This window comes from Mastomys coucha, unplaced genomic scaffold, assembly GCF_008632895.1.
Source record: "Mastomys coucha isolate ucsf_1 unplaced genomic scaffold, UCSF_Mcou_1 pScaffold1, whole genome shotgun sequence".
NCBI classification, from domain to species: domain Eukaryota; kingdom Metazoa; phylum Chordata; class Mammalia; order Rodentia; family Muridae; genus Mastomys; species Mastomys coucha.
The window spans coordinates 54592116-54597817 of record NW_022196891.1 but is presented as its reverse complement, the minus strand read 5'-3'; the positions used below and the strand labels follow the sequence as shown (position 1 = coordinate 54597817).

Here is a 5702-nt window from a genome sequence, read left to right as displayed (position 1 = left end):
CTGAAGCTCCCTTCTCTGTGATAACTCCAGCCTGTGTCAAGTTGACACATAAAACCAGCCAGTACAGTATCTGTTATATAACTTTCCATCATTTAAGCTCTTGCCTTCTACTTAGTGCACATGTATCTTTTTTCCTTTGATGTATTGAATATTGCTTACTGAAAGGGAATTTTATTCATTTTAATATGTTTACAGTTAAGCTCCCCTTCAGAGGTTTCCTGAGTAAATTTTTACTGCCTGCTCCAATTTCCTGGTTTTTTTTGTTTTGTTTTGTTTTTTGTTTTTTGTTTTTTGGTTTGTTTTCCTTTTTAATGAAAACCTCTTATATTGTATTTACAAGTGTTTCAAGAGCTTCGGTATATGTGTTATGATTATAAAAAGAGATGTGTTCTATGGTGGTGTGGTGAGGTGTGGGTGAAGGGGGTATCTCAGTGGGGTCCTTACCTAAGCATCCCTTCCCCGAGGGACCAGCCACACAATGGTATAGAGTTTATTCAGGGCATGGGGAGGGTAATTAAGAGGGTAGTAGAGACAGAGAGAAGGAGAGAATAGAGAAATAGCCTGGCCATGACCACATGGAGAGAGTGGGGAGCAAAAGGGAAAGAGGCAAGAGAGACAAGAGTAAGAGAGAGAGGAGCGAGCAAGCAGCCCCTTTATAGTGAGCCAGGCCTACCTGGCTATTGCCTGGTAACTGTGGGGAGGAGCATACCTGGCTGTTGCCAGGTAACTGTGGGGAGGAGCATACCTGGCTGTTGCCAGGTAACTGTGGGGAGGAGCATACTTGGCTATTGCCAGGTAACTGTGGGGAGGAGCATACCTGGCTATTGCCAGGTAACTGTGGGGAGGAGCATACCTGGCTGTTGCCAGGTAACTGTGGGGAGGAGCATACCTGGCTGTTGCCAGGTAACTGGGGGGGCAGAGTCCAGACAGAATACCAACAATATGTAGTACATGAAATCATAGTGGGCATTTTTTGAAGTCCTTTATAGGAATTTTGTGAAATAGATACAATTATTGATTACTAAGTTGAGGCTTAAACAGGTGTGACTTACTCAGAGACTTACCATTTTCCAGTCAGTTCTCTACTAGCAGAAAGCTCATATCTCTAATTTCTCTGTCTCTCACACTCTGTTGTAGCCTTCTCCTCAGACCCCGAACCTCTCTCTGCCTGAGTTATATTACATTGTGTATAACTGAAAACAAAAATAAGAACAAATAATTGAAAAATAAAACCAATACTAGCAAAGCCAACAAACTTGGCCCTAGTTCCCCCTCCTCCCTTTATTTAGCATTTCATTCACATTTCATTTTTGGGTTTACCTTGCTGAAGTTGGTTTTGTTTTCTGGGTTTCTGTGGCAGCTTCTAGAGATGGATGTCTAAGAGCCAAGCCTGTCATTATTAGACAGCCTCTTTTTATTTATGGTCCTTTGTACCTTGAAGACAAAGGGCGCCCTGAGTCTCGTCCAGAGAGCATGGAGCCCATGGAGCTGACTCCTGTTGTTACTGCTGAGATAATGGCTGAATGTACCACCAGCTTCATTCAGAAAATGTTCAACAGAATTAGCTTGGAGTGTGAGGCACATACAAAAACATCAATATGCTTTATCAGCAATCTGGCTTCTTCTGATTTGAGGGAAAAATTAGACAAGTATAAGCCTGCTCATCTGTCTTACAAAGTCAGCACCAGAGCTGATGAAAGCTTGGGAAGTCCGTTAAGTCACATAAGAAATGCGTGCTGTTTGCTCTGACGGCTTCTCTCAAAGGACGTGGAGAGCAGATGGATATGGAGTTTGATAAATATTTCTAGATATTTAGCAATGAAGAAAGGTGGTGATTACATTTCAAAATTAGCACAAACGGGCACTTATCTGTTCTCTCCTATATATATCTTAATGAGTATGCAGGAAGAAAATCAATAATAAAGGCTTCACTTGTGAACTGATAAATTATCTGTAATAGGCAAATCTCTGTATATATGAAAAATACACATCAAAGAACCAGGGTATTCAGAACCATGAAATATTTTGTTTTGATTTCTTTTGGGCATGCTTTACCTTTTTCTTAAAATATTAAAAGAGAAAAATTAATGGTTTGGATTTTTTTTTTTTTTTTTTTTTTTTTTTTTTTTTTTTTTTTGGTTTTTCGAGACAGGGTTTCTCTGTGTAGCCCTGGCTGTCCTAGAACTCACTCTGTAGACCAGAAATCTGCCTACCTCTGCCTCCCAAGTGCTGGGATTAAAGGCGTATGCTACCACTGCCTGGCTTTTATCATCATCATCATCATCATCATCATCATCATCATCATCATCATCATCATTATTTTTGGTTTTTCGAAACAGGGTTTCTCTGTATAGCCCTGGCTGTCCTGGAACTCACTCTGTAGACCAGGCTGGCCTCTAACTCAGAAATCCACCTGCCTCTGCCTCCCATGAGCTGGGATTAAAGGCGTGCGCCACCACTTCCCGGCCCCAATCTGTTTTTAATGTAAGAATCAAGTAGAACTTTAGACACTTGAAGCCAACCTAATATGTAATTAGAGCACTATTGTTTTATTAGTTTCTCCTGAGGCTGAAACTTGGCCTTCCACTGAATAAATTCTGTTGTTTGACTCAGTACTGTAATGCTTCTAAAAACTGTTTAGTTCCTGTTGAAGTAAGGAAATACAGATAAATCATGTGTTCAACTTGCCCCCATCCCCATGTCCTTGTCCACTCTTCCTAGCCCTTTTCTAGATGCCACTTCTTTAAAAATTGGCCTTAATCTAAAAGTGTAGGAAGCAAGGGACGTTGAGAGGGTTCTTAGCAGTTACAGGACTTGCATGTGGCTGACATGCTGTTTATATGGCTCCTGAGGGTTCTTAGCAGTTACAGGACTTGCATGTGGCTGACATGCTGTTTATATGGCTCCTGCCTTGTAAGGTAAGTTTACAGATCATGTTTGTCTTAGCCCATTCTTTCAATTTCTTGAAGATTTACATAATTCTATTAATAAAATAGAATCTGAGTTTGTCTCTTTGCCTTTGGGAATAAAATGCACATGGAAAAGAAAATGAAGAATATGTTTTCACTTTTGTCTTTTTTGCAGTAAGGTTATATCTAAGATCTGGTGTAAAATTAAAGGGCCAGCTGTTTCTCTTCTTTATTGAACAAATTTGAAGAAAACATACTGTAGAAGCAGAAGTTTATGTTGGCATTTTATGTGTTTGTTTATATACATATATTCACAAATAGTAAACATCTGCTTCTGACTCTTTCAGCTGCTTGTCAGGACACAAGGAGCTGAAGGGTTTGCAGCCCCTTAGGACGAACAACAATATGAACTAACTAGTACCCTCAGAGCTCCCAGGGACTCAACCACCAACCAAAGAGTACACATGGTGGGACTCATGGCTCCAGCAGCATATGTATAGCAGGGGATGGGAGGAGAGGCCCTTGGTCCTGTGAAGGTTCTATGCCACTGTATAGGGGAATGCCAGGTCCAGGATGCAGGAGAGGGTGGGTTGATGAACAGGGGGAGGGGGAAGAGAACAGAGTTTTTTTTTTTTTTCCGGAGGGGAAACCAGGAGAGGAGATATCATTTTGAAATGTAAATAAAGAAAATATCCAATAAAAAAAAGAAAAAAAACTTTAGGGAGATCCTACAAAAGATGGGTAAATGTGGGTTACTTTAAAATAAAGGTTCTCAAACTTGAAAAACAAAAGACTGTGGTGGGTACTTCCAGGAAAGTAGATTCATACAATACTCATCTTTTTATATTTATGTTATTTCACTCTGTAAAATGTTTTCAGGGTTTATCCATGTTGAAGTGAGTGTCTAACTCTAGTCATTATCAGACTGAATAATATTCCTTTGTATGTATTGGCCATAATTCTTTGATTTGCTGGTAAATGCTTTGAATATTAACCCTTTTTGGCTATTGTACATGTTGCTGCTATCAAAATTGGTACACAAATAATCTTTCAATCCTTGCCTTGAGTTTTTGGGTGTATACCCAGGAGTGGAATTGCTGGGTCATATATTTTATTTTTAAGAAGAAAGATATCGGTTATGGTCGCTTTGCCGAAGTCCACGGCTCTTAGCCAGCTCTCACTTCTTGCCTCCATGAAGTGGATGTTTAAGGAAGACCACTCGCAGGAACACAGATGAGTGGAATCCGCAAAGATCAGAGCGAAGTGCTTCGACCAGTCCTGCTCTCAGATTGTGGACATTAACAAGAGGAAGTACTCGGTCCCATCCGACATCACCGTGGCTTACTTAGTTCTTGTGGATCATCAGGAAAAGGATTCTGCTTCCCTCCCAGAAGGCCATCTTCCTGTTTGTGGACAAGACAGTCCCACAATCCAGCCTAACTATGGGACAACTTTACGAGAAGGAAAAAGATGGATTCTTGTATGTGGCCTACAGTGGAGAGAACACTTGGCTTCTGAGGCTCTCGCTGGGCTAGGTGCATCTTTCCTGCTTGTGTATCTTGTAAATAACTGGCTGTTGTTCTCAGTTACTCCACCAGACCCTCCACACAGACCTACTAATGCATTTGTGACTGGATTGACTTCTTAATGTATTGGAAGGTTTTGTTTCCTTAATTAGTAAATTATCACACAGAGTTTTATTTTCAGTTTTGTGCACTGTCCTCATGGCTATATACTCCAAGGAACCCATCCCCTGGGAATCACATTTAATGAAGATAATTCTGTAATGAAGGGTGGTACGTGTGGTAGGAAAGTGAAAAGGAGGGGCAGATGCAGAGTTCTGGATTGTGTTGAAGTGTTAGATGGCTAAGTATTAAAAGCACCCAAATGAAATCCCTAGCAATCAGAACACTTGCTTCACTAGATTTTGCCAACTGCAAATCATGTTGGACTGAGCTAATCTGTTCTTCTTTCTGAGACTATTAAGATAAATAATTAACAATAAAGCTTCCTTATAAAGGCAAAAAAAAAAAAAAAAAAAAAAAAAAAAAAAAAAAAGAAGAAGAAGAAGAAGAGATCTCAGTACATTGCAAACATTGGCTTTAAACTGCTAGGTTCAACAGACCTTGATTAAGCTTTCCAAGTAGCTGAGACTTTGCGTGTGTGCCCCTTTGCCTGGGTCATCTTTATGATTTGGTAGCAATTTCTTTTTTTAAACATTATGAAAAAGACTTCTAAAAGTATTCCATTTTGTTATTTAAAATTAATAATCTAGTTTACTTTTTAAAAGAATAACATTTCCTCCCCTTCATTTTAATATTCTCTGTGGACAAGCCTAAAATCTTGTTGTCTGATGTGTAGGTTTTTGTGTGGACAAATATCTTTTTTTCTTGTACAAATCTTTAAGGGATTCTGAGTTACTGGATAACGTGATAATTCAGTTTTCTCAGACTTAACAGGACTGTGAAACTGAAGCAGAAAAAATGGTGAAGCCTTTGTTCTATTACTTAGTTATTTTTCAATTCCCTTTAAAATATGCTGAAAATTAGGGCTGTGTGAAGTTACATTTTAGGATAATTAACATCCTGAGGAATTAAAGAAGGCATTCTAGAACAGTAGAGATTATTGCTCACAAATTATACCATTTTGGAGGGACATCATATTACCAATAGGCTGACTCTTTGTCTTTTTTAAAAAAGTTTTTTTAATTTTTTAAAAGATTTATTTTGCCGGGTGGTGGTGGCGCACACCTTTAATCCCAGCACTTGGGAGGCAGAGGCAGGCGGATTTCTG

The 5702-nt window shown here is 39.4% G+C and overlaps 1 protein-coding gene and 1 pseudogene across 2 annotated transcripts in view; both read left to right on the top strand.

Annotated features, from left to right (window-relative positions):
• Window positions 1–5702, top strand: part of Rasal2 (RAS protein activator like 2) — a 281212-nt gene that overhangs the window by 25289 nt on the left and 250221 nt on the right. The window lies entirely within an intron of this gene.
• Window positions 3579–4500, top strand: LOC116102013 (annotated as a pseudogene).